General features: G+C 42.0%; 1 protein-coding gene across 1 annotated transcript in view; it reads right to left on the bottom strand.

Annotated features, from left to right (window-relative positions):
* The window catches only part of large2 (LARGE xylosyl- and glucuronyltransferase 2), a 144,046-nt gene extending 142,413 nt beyond the window's left edge, over positions 1-1,633 (bottom strand). The window contains exon 1 of the mRNA XM_061884104.1: positions 1,398-1,633. The gene's annotated coding sequence lies outside the window, so the exon portion shown is untranslated. The remainder of the gene's footprint in view (positions 1-1,397) is intronic.
* Positions 1,634-12,797: the final 11,164 nt, after the last annotated feature.

Below are 12,797 nucleotides of genomic sequence, written 5' to 3'. Positions count from 1 at the left end.
AAATATCAGAGTGACACTAAATATGACTGCAAATAATCCACAAAGTTGCAATAAAAGAGTAGAACAGAAGTGGTGAGACAAGTGAACGTAGGCCAGCAGGGGGCCAGGATAGTGAGAGGATATCAAACCCCAAGTTTGTCTCAGTACCAATGTACTGTTGTGAGTACCTGCCAAATGTGAAGCGGGCCCAAGTTCACTACGATTTGACTATTGTGAGTTCTTTCAACAACAATGTAAATGTAAATCAAGTTTAGAAGGTAGTATCACGGTCCTAACGTTACACAAAGACCCCATTGGAATACACTTTAGGACTTGTTAATGTTTGTGTGGCTAAAGGCTAAAGCTTTCCAACTCCATCTTTCTACTGTCACTTCTCCAATATTAATTGAACAAATTGCAAAAGATTCAGCAACACAGATGTCCAAAAAACTGTATAATTATGCCGTTAAAGCAGACGACATTTAGCTGTGTGTGTGCGCAGCGCTCATACTTCCTAAAAACCCGTGACGTCTTGCGTACACGTCATCATTACAAGACGTTTCGAAGATGAAACTCCCGGGAAATTTAAAATTGTAATTTAGTTAACTAAAAAGGCCGCATTGGCATGTGTTGCAATGTTAATATTTCATCATTGATATATAAACTATCAGACAGCGTGGTGGGTAGTAGTGGGTTTCAGTAGGCCTTTAAATCTGGACGAGGTTATCCCACGGACTGTGAACATTCTACAAACATAGTTTGTTTATTCTGAAACCCATTTTTATATGGGAAAACGACCAAAATAAGACAGTTCCACTTTTGTTGAACATCTTTCTTTTACATTTATCGGATTAAGCCTCATCTTTTCATTTAATTTGTGATAAAATTATGTATCGCTTCATTCTCAAGACAGTATTGACGCTAATATAAGAAGATATGGTAATATTCCATAATTTGAACATGCAGACAAAAGTCCAAAAATTTACATTGACAGTGTGATGAAATTGAATTTTGCCTCATCTTTGCTGATTTCCCTCCATGATGTAGTTTATATATAAAAATGTTTATTATTTTAGCTTTATTACATAAAAAGTTAATCAATGTTATCAATATTTTTTTCCATGTAAAAATGTCAGTGTTCTGTACATCTTCTACACAAAATATATTTGTTTTTCTGCTTTACTTGGTTAAGAGCAAGCTTTGTTAACGTGGTAATCATGTGTTGCTTTTAGAATTTTTGACTTTTTACACTGACAGAATATTTATAAAGGAGATGGAAGTGTAAATTCTAAATGGATGATGGAAAAAAAATTTGGAGCACAGCTGTGACTGTAAGCCAAAGCAGAAGTAAATATTTGTGACAGTAAAACTGAATGAGGAATACATCCATTTAGAAAAAGAAGTGGAAAAGGACTCACCTTTGTGTGTAAGAAGTTAATTTCACATTGTCGTTATTCCAAAGTTGTCAAAGGTCAAACACTCTTCATAAAGGGCTTCTACTTCCTTCAAGACAGAACTATCTACTTTGTCTTCCACTGGTTAGACGTGGGTTTTGTGTTGTCAGGTTGTTCCAAATGCAGGATGAAGCACGTCTTTGCTTTCATGTTTAGTCATCAATCCATGACTGCAGATGATTCCTCTTAGATATTTCTGAAACATGAGCAGTGTGCAGCATAAACTCTAAACTAGCCCTCTCATACAGTATAAACATCAACCAATAGCAGACCGCCTGCTAGTTTTCCCTGCACACCTTCTCTCTTACACGCACACAACCACACACACATGCAAAAGTCTACTGATTTGTTTGCATTTACCTGCACTCACTCTAATTATATTCATTGAATGCAATGATGTAGTCATACTTTTATTGCAAATTAAACATTTTGAGGACGATTGTGCATGCTAGAATTGTCAAAAATTATGTTTTATTGAATGATACAATAATCCACAAGCAAAAGACACAAATCTGTAGCAGACAATAGGAATGAATAACAATAACCAAACGCTACAAATTGAATTGCTAAGCAAAACAATGCAACTCAATTGGAGCAAAAATAATGTCAGCAAAATAAGAACACTAATGGAGAATTAAAAATAATACTTGATGGTCATTAGGGATAGGTCTTATATAGGTAAGAGCAGTGGTTCTCAAATGGGGGTACTTGAAGGTATGCCAAAGGGTACGTGAGATTCTTTTAAAAATATTCTAAAAACAAAAACAATTAAAAAATATTTTATATTTATATTTATTGAATAATACTTCAACAACATATGAATGTAAGTTCATAAACTGTGAAAAAAAATACGACAATGCAATATTCAGTGTTGACAGCTAGATTTTTTGTGGACATGTTCCATAAATATTGATGTCAAAGATTTATTTTTTTGAGAAAGAATGTTTACAATTAAGTTGATGAATCCAGATGGATCTCTATTACAATCCCCAAAGAGGGCACTTTAAGTTGATGATTACTTCTATGTGTAGAAATATTTATTTAATATTGAATCACTTGTTTATTTTTCAACAAGTTCTTAGTTATTTTTATATCTTTTTTCTAAATAATTCAAGAAAGACCAGTACAAATGAGCAATATTTTGCACTGTTATACAATTTAATAAATCAGAAACTGATGACATAGTGCTGTATTTTACTTCTTTATCGCTTTTTTCAACCAAAAATGCTTTGCTCTGATTAGGGGGTACTTGAATTAAAAAAATGTTCACAGGGGGCACATCACTGAAAAATAGGTTGAGAACCACTGGGTAAGAGTGTTGTACCGATACCAATATTTTGGTACCGGTACCAAAATATTTTCAATACTTTTTGGTACTTTTCTAAATAAAGGGGACCACAAAAACATGCATTATTGGCTTTATTCTATCAAAACATCAGTGTTTTTTATTGCAAGTTTGTCCATCCATCCATCCATTTTTTACAGCTTGTCTCTTTTGGGGTTTTGGGGTGTCGCTGGAGCCTATCTCAGCTGCATCAGGGCGGTAGGTAGGGTACACCCTGGACAAGTCGCCACCTCATTGCAGGGCCAACACAGATAGACAGACAACATTCACACTCACATTCACACACTAGGGCCAATTTAGTGTTGCCAATCAACCTATCTCCAGGTGCATGGCTTTGGAAGTGGGAGGAAGCCAGAGTACCCGGAGGGAACCCACGCAGTCGCAGGAAGAACATGCAAACTCCACACAGAAAGATCCCGAGCCCGGGGTTGAACCCAGGACTACTCAGGAGCTTCGTATTGTGAGGCAGATGCACTAACCCCTGTTCCTCCGTGCTGCAAGTTTGTCCTTAAATGAAATAGTGAACATACAAGACAACCTGTGTTTTATCAGTAAGTAAACAAACAAAGGCGCTACTTTTCAGAGGCAGTATAATACCATTCATTAGTATCGCGGTACTATACTTATACTGGTATATCCTACAACCCTAATAGGAACTGACCAAATTTCATCAGTAGTACAGGGTACCGATCCACATAATATCAAAAAGTACAATATTTTGTTACCTTTGTTGCACTTGACGTCACAGTTGATTGCAGACTCTGAACCGGCTCAAACACTTGGCGGCGAAACAATCCCCCAGAGCCGACTCAGATGGAACCCCTTTCGATAATGTTGCAATTCTCCATTCCAACAAAACAAGCATGCCTGGTAGAAAACACTAAAAGTAAGGCTCCACTTTTTAAAATGTGCTAGCTGGATAAGACTTTTACATTCTACTGATTAGCATTGGTGATTTCACATGACGATTTAAACATCTCCAAATTTAGCAATCCAAATTTCAACTGCGACGCACAAACAGCTGGTGTGTAATAAGTACAATACCTATAGCAGGGTCCCCAACCCATTGATCGCTATGAACCAATCTATCTTTGGGACCTTACTGGTATCAATCAATGAATCAAAGTTTAGTCATATAGCCCTAAATCATGAGTGTCTCAAAGGGCTGCACAAGCCACAAAGACAGTGGGTAAACAATGGTACATCTTGGATTATTTGGAAAAATAAACACATTATGATGTCAGTGCCTTCCCCTCCTGGAGAGTGACCAGACGACCTGTCAACCCCTGAACGCGCATATTTTTAAAATACATTTGCACTGGCTGAAGGAACTGTTGCTATGATTTGCTTCAATGGTGGTCAATAAAAGCTGTCTTAGCACACAAAATAATTAAAAAACAGATGCAATCACTGTGGTAATGTTTAACAGGTGAGTGATACCACAAATCACTAAAAGCACCGCTTTTGAGACTTGGAGCCTGATTTACTACAGGTTTGTGTATACCAGGGGGTAAAATGTTAAAAGAGCCATATTGGACCAAAAATAAAAAACAAATATGTCTGGAGCCGCAAAAAAATAAAAGCCATATTACATACAGTTAGTGTCATGAGATTTAAATTTAATTAAGAGAACGTAAAGGAAACCAAATGAGCTCAAATATAGCTACAAATGAGGCATAGTGACGCAATATGTATCTAGCTAGCCTAAATAGCTTGTTAGCATCGATTAGCTTGTAGTCTTGCAGTGACCAAATATGTCTGATTAGCACAATCCACACAAGTCAATAACGTCAACAAAACTCACCTTTGTGCATTCATGCACAACATTAAAAGTTTGGCAGACAAAATGAGACAGAAAAAGAAGTGGCATAAAACACGTCTTAGAAAGTCGGAGAAAGTTATACATGTAAACAAACTAGGGTGAGTTCAACGACCGGCAAGATTAGGAGGACAAAACGGCGCTCGCGAAATACTCGAATAAGTGAGGCTTGTTAAATAAAAACAGTGTGCTTTATAACAATTAGGAGGTTTGTGTCATGTTTGTCCTCCGAAACAAACTATATTAAAAAATATATATATTTTTTATATATTTTTTTCCCCTCATCTTTTTCCATTTTTCATACTGTTTTGAAAAAGCTACACAGAGCCACTAGGGCGGCGCTAAAGAGCTGCATACGGATCTAGAGCCACGGGTTGCCGACCCCTGGTGTACACTAAAACACATGCAAACGAAGCAGCACGCACAAAGCTGATCTACTTAAACGTGTGACAAGTGGATTGTATTTCTTAAGTGAGCAGAATAAAGTGTGTCATTCATTTTGCGTCTGTCTTCATTAATATGCAAATATATTCAGCAATTTCCTTTCATAATTTTATTGCTGCTGGATGACCCAATGGGCTGATTAAAATTAATTAAATGTTTTTTTTTAATTTAGGAAATATATTATTATAATGTTTCTCCAACATAAAAAGACGTCTTCATTGTGCATTTTCTTGCGTTTGAGTCATTCTAGGCGCACAAATGCGATGGTGATGCAATCCACAGAGTGCATATATTTTTTGTGTCGAAATTGTGATTCAGAAAAGGTGCTACAGATTATAGATTTGTGCTGCTGGTTCAACACATCGCACAGGGGTAGAATGATGACGTACAGAAAACGATTATTCTGGTGGCAAAAGACCTGTGTGCACACAAAATCCTTATTTAAATAAGGCGTCCTGTACCACTTTAAAATTGCACACGCAGTGTTAGTCACTCACAGGCAACACGCCCACTCATAGTACATGCTATTTTAATTTGTGCACATCCTGATTAGCATGTGGTGTTTGGATCTTAGTAAAATAGGCCCTTGGTGTTTTTTCTCCGTGCATAAGCAGGGGTGGATTGGAACAAAAATTCACCTGTGATCTTTTTTTCATCCCATTTATGAACATATATTTACACCAACTCTTAACATGACTAGCTCAGGCTCTTTCCCCCCAGCGAGGTGACGTTCCACGTCCCAAGAGCTAGCTTCTGTAGCCGAGGATCGGACCGCCAAGTGCCCTGCCTTCGGCTGCCGCCCAGCTCACAACGCACCCGACCTCTATGGCCCCTGCTATGGGTGGTGAGCCCATTGGAGGGGGGGACCCACGTTGCTTCTTCGGGCTGTGCCCGGCCGGGCCCCATTGGGACAGGCCCGACCACCAGGCGCTCATCGTCGTGCCCCAACTCCGGGCCTGGCTCCAGAGGGGGGCCCCGGTGACCCATGTCCGGGCAAGGGAAAACTGAGTCTCTGTTGTTGTATATCCATAGAAGTTTTCGAGCTGCTCTTTGTCCGATCCCTCACCTAGGACCTGTTTGTCTTGGGGGACCCTACCAGAGGGCATAGAAGCCCCCTGACAACATAGCTCCTAGGATCATTGGGACACGCAAACTCCTCTACCACGGTAAGGTGGCAGCTTAGAGAAGAGTAAAAAAAAAATTTGGAAACGCTTCACGAATTTGCGTGTCACTCACCTCGACGCACAGCAAGGGTTTTGGAACCACTTCTCTCGAGAAGGACTGGACTCTCTTCCACTCTGGAGTTGTACGCAGTGAGAGGCGACGAGCTGGGGTGGCAATTCTTGTTTACTCCCGGCTCAAAGCCTGCACGTTGGAGTTCAACCCAGTGGACGAGAGGGTAGCCTCCCTCCGCCTTCGAGTGTGGGGGATGGTCCTGACTGTTGTTTGTGCTTACGCACCAAACAACAGTTCAGAGTACCCACCCTTTTTGGATACACTCGTGGGAGTACTGGAAAGTGCTCTCCCAGGTGATTCCCTTGTCCTACTGGGGGACTTCAACGCTCATGTTGGCAACAACAGTGAAACCTGGAGAATGGCCGCCCGGATCTGAACACGTTTTGTTATTGGACTTTTGTGCTCGTCACAGTTTGTCCATAACAAACACCATGTTCAAACATAAGGGTGTCCATATGTGCACTTGGCACCTGGACACCCTAGGCCGCAGTTATATGATCGACTTTGTAGTTGTGTTATCGGATTTGCGGCCTCATGTTTTGGACACTCGGGTGAAGAGAGGAGCTTTCTACCGCTCACCACCTGGTGGTGAGTTGGCTGTGATGGTGGGGGAGAATGCCGGACAGACCTGGCAGGGCCAAACACATTGAGAAGGTCTGCTGGGAACGTCTGGCAGAGTCTCCTGTCAGAGAGAGTTTCAATTCCCACCTCCGGAAGAACTTTGAACATGTCACGAGTCAGGTGCTGGACATTGAGTCCAAGTGGACCATGTTCCGCGCCTCTATTGTCGAGGCAGATAATTGGAGCTGTGGCCGCAAAGTAGTTGGTGCCTCTCGTGGCGGTAATCCTAGAACCCGTTGGTGGACACCAGCGGTGAGGGATGCAGTCAAGCTGAAGAAGGAGTCCTATCGGGTTATTTTGGCTCATAGGACTCCGGAGGCAGTGGACAGGTACCATCAGGCCAAGTGGAGTGCAGCTTCAGCGGTTGCGGAGGTAAAAACTCGGACATGGGAAGAGTTCGGGGAAGCCATGAAAAACGACTTCCAAACGGCTTCGAAGCGATTCTGGACCACCATCCGCCGCCTCAGGAAGGAGAAGCAGTGCACTGTCAACACTGTGTATAGTGCGGACGGTGTTCTGCTGACCTCGACTGCGGATGTTGTGGATCGGTGGAAGAAATACTTTGAAGACCTCCTCAATCCCACCAACACATCTTCCTATGAGGAAGCAGTGTCTGGGAAATCTGTGGTGGGCTCTCCTATTTCTGGGGCTGAGGTTGCTGAGGTAGTTAAAAAGCTCCTCGGTGGAAAGGCACCGGGGATGGATGAGATCCGCCCGGAGTTCCTTAAGGCTCTGGATGCTGTGAGGCTGTCTTGGTTGACAAGACTCTGCAGCATCACGTGGACAACGGGGGCGGTACCTCTTGATTGGCAGACCGGAGTGGTGGTTCCTCTCTTTAAGAAGGGGCACCGGAGGGTGTGTTCCGACTATCCTGGGATCACACTCCTCAGCCTTCCCGGTAAGGTTTATTCAGGTGTATTGGAGAGGAAGCTACCCCGGATAGTCGAACCTCGGATTCAGGAGGAACGGTGTGGTTTTCGTCCTGGTCGTGGAACTGTGGACCAGCACTATACTCTCGGCAGGGTCCTTGAGGGTGCATGGGACTTTGCCCAACCAGTCTACATGTGCTTTGTGGACTTGGAGAAGGCATTCGACCGTGTCCCTCGGGAAGTCCTGTGGGGAGTGCTCAAAGAGTATGGCGTACCAGACTGTCTGATTATGGCGGTCCGCTCCCTGTACGATCAGTGTCAGAGCTTGGTCCGCATTGCCGGCAGTAAGTCGGACACATTTCCAGTGAGGGTTGGACTCCGCCAAGGCTTTTATGGACAGAATTTCTAGGCGCAGTCAAGGCAGTGAGGGGTTCCGGTTTGGTGGCTGCGGGATTAAATCTCTGCTTTTTGTAGATGATGTGGTCCTGATGGCTTCATCTGGATGTTCAGCTCTCACTGGATCGGTTCGCAGCCGAGTGTGAAGCGACCGGAATGAGAATCAGCACCTCCAAGTCCGAGTCCATAGTTCTTGCCCGGAAAAGGGTGGAATGCCATCTCCGGGTTGGGGAGGAGACCCTGTCCCAAGTGGAGGAGTTCAAGTACCTAGGAGTCTTGTTCTCGAGTGAGGGAAGAGTGGATCGTGAGATCGACAGGCGGATCTGTGCGGCGTCTTCAGGAATGCGGATGCTGTATCAATCCGTTGTGGTGAAGAAGGAGCTGAGCCGGAAGGCAAAGCTCTCAATTTACCCGTCGATCTACGTTCCCATCCTAACCTATGGTAATGAGCTTTGGGTCATGACCGAAAGGACAAGATCACGGGTACAAGCGGCCGAAATGAGTTTCCTCCGCCGGGTGGTGGGGCTCTCCCTTAGAGATAGGGTGAGAAGCTCTGCCATCCGGGAGGAACTCAAAGTAAAGCCGCTGCTCCTCCACATCGAGAGGAGCCAGATGAGGTGGCTCGGGCATCTGGTCAGGATGCCACCCGAACGCCTCCCTAGGGAGATGTATAGGGCACGTCCAACCGGTAGGAGGCCATGGGGAACACCCAGGACACGTTGGGAAGACTATGTCCCCTGGCTGGCCTGGGAACGCCTCGGGATCCCCCGTGAAGAGCTAGACGAAGTGGCTGGGGAGAGGAAAGTCTGGCCTTTCCTGCTTAGGCTGCTGCCCTCGCGACCCGATCTCGCATAAGCAGAAGAAGATGGATGGATGGATGGATCGATGGATGGATAGATGAATGGATGGATGGATGGATGGATGGATGGATGAGTGGATCTTAACATGACCACTATACTGAACAAAAGCCCTTTATATTATGGAGCTTTGAAAAATGATAACTACACACTGGGTTGACTAAAAAGATGCTGGAGTAAATGATTGAAGATTTAAGATGGTTTATTCATCATTCACCCATACAGGTAAAATAATCTAATTATATTGGCATTGTCAAGCTGGGGGCGGCACGGTCGCTCAGGGATTAGTGTGTGTGCAGGGATAGGCTCCAGCACCCCTGCAACCCTTCGAGGGATAAGCGGTAGAAATGGATGGATGGATTAACAGGCTGACAGTTAGGTATTGCAGGTGCTGGGGTCGCTGGAGATGTTGTACTGTACTCTTCTATCAATAACCTGGCAATGAATAATACAGCAACATAGGTTTGAACCAGAGCAGCCCGGTGGAAGAGGGTTAGTGCATCTGCCTCACAATACGAAGTTCCTGAGCAGTCCTACAGTCAATCATGGGCTCGGGATCTTTCTGTGTGGAGTTTGTATGTTCTCCCCGTGACTGCGTGGGTTCCCTCCGGCTACTCCGGCTTCCTCCCACCTCCAAAGACATGCACCTGGGGATAGGTTGATTGGCAACACTAAATTGGCCCTAGTGTGTGAATGTGAGTGGGAATGTTGTCTGTCTATCTGTGTTGGCCCTGCGATGAGGTGGCGACATGTCCAAGGTGTACCCCGCCTACCGCCCGAATCAGCTGAGATAGGCGCCAGCGACCCCCCGCGATCTCAAAAGGGACAAGCGGTAGAAAATGGATGGATGTAGGTTTGAACCAAGTTGTCCACATCAGAATTTAAAATTAAATCAGTTAAATAATGATCTAAAAAAAAATACAAATTACATTTCTATTTCAGAACAGACAGTACAGCTCAACATAATTCTGAGGAAGGGACAGTAAATATTTCAGAATTGTGACAGGATGGACAGATTCCGGCCAGAGGATTTAATCCTTTATTAATCTGTCACTTGAATAAGTGTTTGTGTGTGCGCAGAAATGGACAAACAGGGTAAATTAAAACCCAAATTATACTCAATGATATGCAACAATATTTAAACTTGTACATAATTATATAATACAATATAAAATGTATCCACAACAAACAATACAACATGTTTCTAAGCCTGAGAAATTTAAATGAGAACTATGTGGTCTTTGTTGCTATCTAGTGGCCAAAGTGGCCTAGTGCAGACCCTCGTCTCGCGGAGCTTGCATGGCAGATTTAGTGCTTGAAATGCACAAATGATTGAATGAAAAAATATGTATATATATATATATATATATATATATATATATATATATATATATATATATATATATATATATATATATACATATATATATATATACATATATATGTATATATATATATACATTTGCATGAAAACTGATATTGTGTACTTAATTAAAAAAATTATTGAATGTGTACTTTGAAAAAATAAATAAAAAAATAAAAAATAAAATATATATATATATATATATATATATATATATATATATATATATATACATATATATATATACATATATATATATATTACTGGACATTATTTACTTTGAGTTTTTGGTAAAAGGTGCCTTATGTTTCAGTCTGACATATTTAGTAATAATATCTGTCATTTTACAGCAGTTTTTGAAGTCTTTAAAGGGGATCTGCGCTTTTTTTTATTTTGCCTACCGTTCACAATTCTTATATGAGACAAGAAGACAATGTTTTTTGTTTTCTTTTTTGCATTCAAATATGTACAAGCAATACAGCTAATGGGAGCAATCAATTCTACCTCTTACTTAATACTTAATTTATTTTTCGTAGCCTGTATAGTAACCAAACTGTAGAGACATTGGTAATGTAAAAGCGAACACTGAGGAACTCTTTTTCCAGCGGAGTAACACATTGGCGTGCTTCGGTACCCGTGAAAGCCTCGATACTGAAAGAGGTAAGGTAGCTTCTACTACAACACAAATTGTGTTTTAGTTTGTAATGCACAACACTGACTGACTGAAAAACATTAACAATTATATTACAGTATATGGGAAGTATTAGCCCACATTCCATGTTTTGTTTGTACACAGCGAACCAGACAGCATACGTACTGTAGTTTTAATAACGTGATGTGTGTATAATGATCGATATTAAAGTTTGACTCACTCGATGGACAGTGTTTGTAAGCTGGCTGGGGATGTTTTTTCCACTTTATTTAGCCAAGCACTCTATTTATATCTAAATAGAATGGCTCCAAATGTCCCATTTATCGCGTCACCCTTCTTTTGTGCTCACTTCTATAATCAGCAGTTCATCCTCCAGATGTTCAGCTTCAAAAAGATTAGGTTGTGAAACCTCATTTGTCCGAAAATAGTCGTTTTCGTTGTCTGTTATCCATATTCTCCCAAAATGTGTTTGTCATTCTTGTTTGGTGTGGGTTCACAGTGTGGCGCATATTTGTAACAGTGTTAAAGTTGTTTATACTGCCACCCTCAGTGTGACCTGTATGGCTGTTGATCAAGTATGCATTGCATTCACTCATGTGTGTGAAAAATCTGCATGTATTATGTGACTGGGCCGGCACACTGTATATATGGAGGAAAAGCGGAAGTGACGACAGTTTGTAGAGGACCCTAAAGGCAGTGCCTGTCAGGCAAACCCCAGATATTGCTGTCCGGGTGGTAATTGGGAGAATGGTTGCCCCGGGAGATTTTGAGAGGGTCAATGAAATTCGGGAGTCTCCCGGGAAAATCTGGAGGGTTGGCAAGTATGATAAGAACACACATTTGTTGCCAGAAGTCGGACATGTGCTGCTATGAAAAAATCAATGCGCAAAGGAAATCAGTCCCAGCAATGATTAAAATGATCAATATACAGTAAATGCTGTAGATATTACATATTGTTATGAGCCTGTCTGCTACTAGATTATATTAGACTGACCATACATCCTCTTTTCCCCGGAAATGTCCTCTTTTGCGGGACTGTCCTGGGTGTCCGGGCGGGGTTTCTTAAATGCCTCAAATGTCCGGGGTTTTGTGTCAAGTTTGCGTGTGTTTCAATGTGCGTACAGGTTTAGGAAGGGGTTAAAAACTAAACAAATTGTGAAGGTGTGTTTACGCAGCAACTTTCGTGGGGGCGAGTGAGGGGCAGAGAGAGCGAATTAGTGGACTGAGTGTAGGCATACTTGCTCAACGGCCATACAGGTCACACTGAGGGTGGCCGTATAAACAACTTTAACACTGTTACAAATATGGGCCACACTTTGAACCCACACCAAACAAGAATGACAAACACACTTCGGGAGAACATCCGCACCGTAATACAACATAAACACAACAGAACAAATACCCAGGATCCCTTTCAGCACTAACTCTTCCGGGATGCTACAATATGCTACCCCCTACCCCGATTACGTCACATCAAATATTCCACTTTGAAAAATATTTTTGGTGGGAGATTTTGCATATTTTGTGGGTTTGCCTTAAAAAAAACGTTGTTTTGTTTGACAAAAAAGGGCGGAAAACAAACATACAAAAATACAACATAAAAAAAACTAAAACACTTTGAAATGAGGAACAGATGTGAAGTTGATGTAAAATCCAGATGTAAGTGTTAAATATAAAATGTGTATATGCCCTGGCACGCCATTATTATCATTTCATGACCCAAGCAAAACACTTTTATACTGAAATAAATACACCTACAACA

Source organism: Nerophis ophidion, linkage group LG02, assembly GCF_033978795.1.
Source record: "Nerophis ophidion isolate RoL-2023_Sa linkage group LG02, RoL_Noph_v1.0, whole genome shotgun sequence".
NCBI lineage: Eukaryota > Metazoa > Chordata > Actinopteri > Syngnathiformes > Syngnathidae > Nerophis > Nerophis ophidion.
The sequence above is the reverse complement of the archived record's forward strand: the minus strand, read 5'-3'. Positions and strand labels throughout refer to the sequence as shown.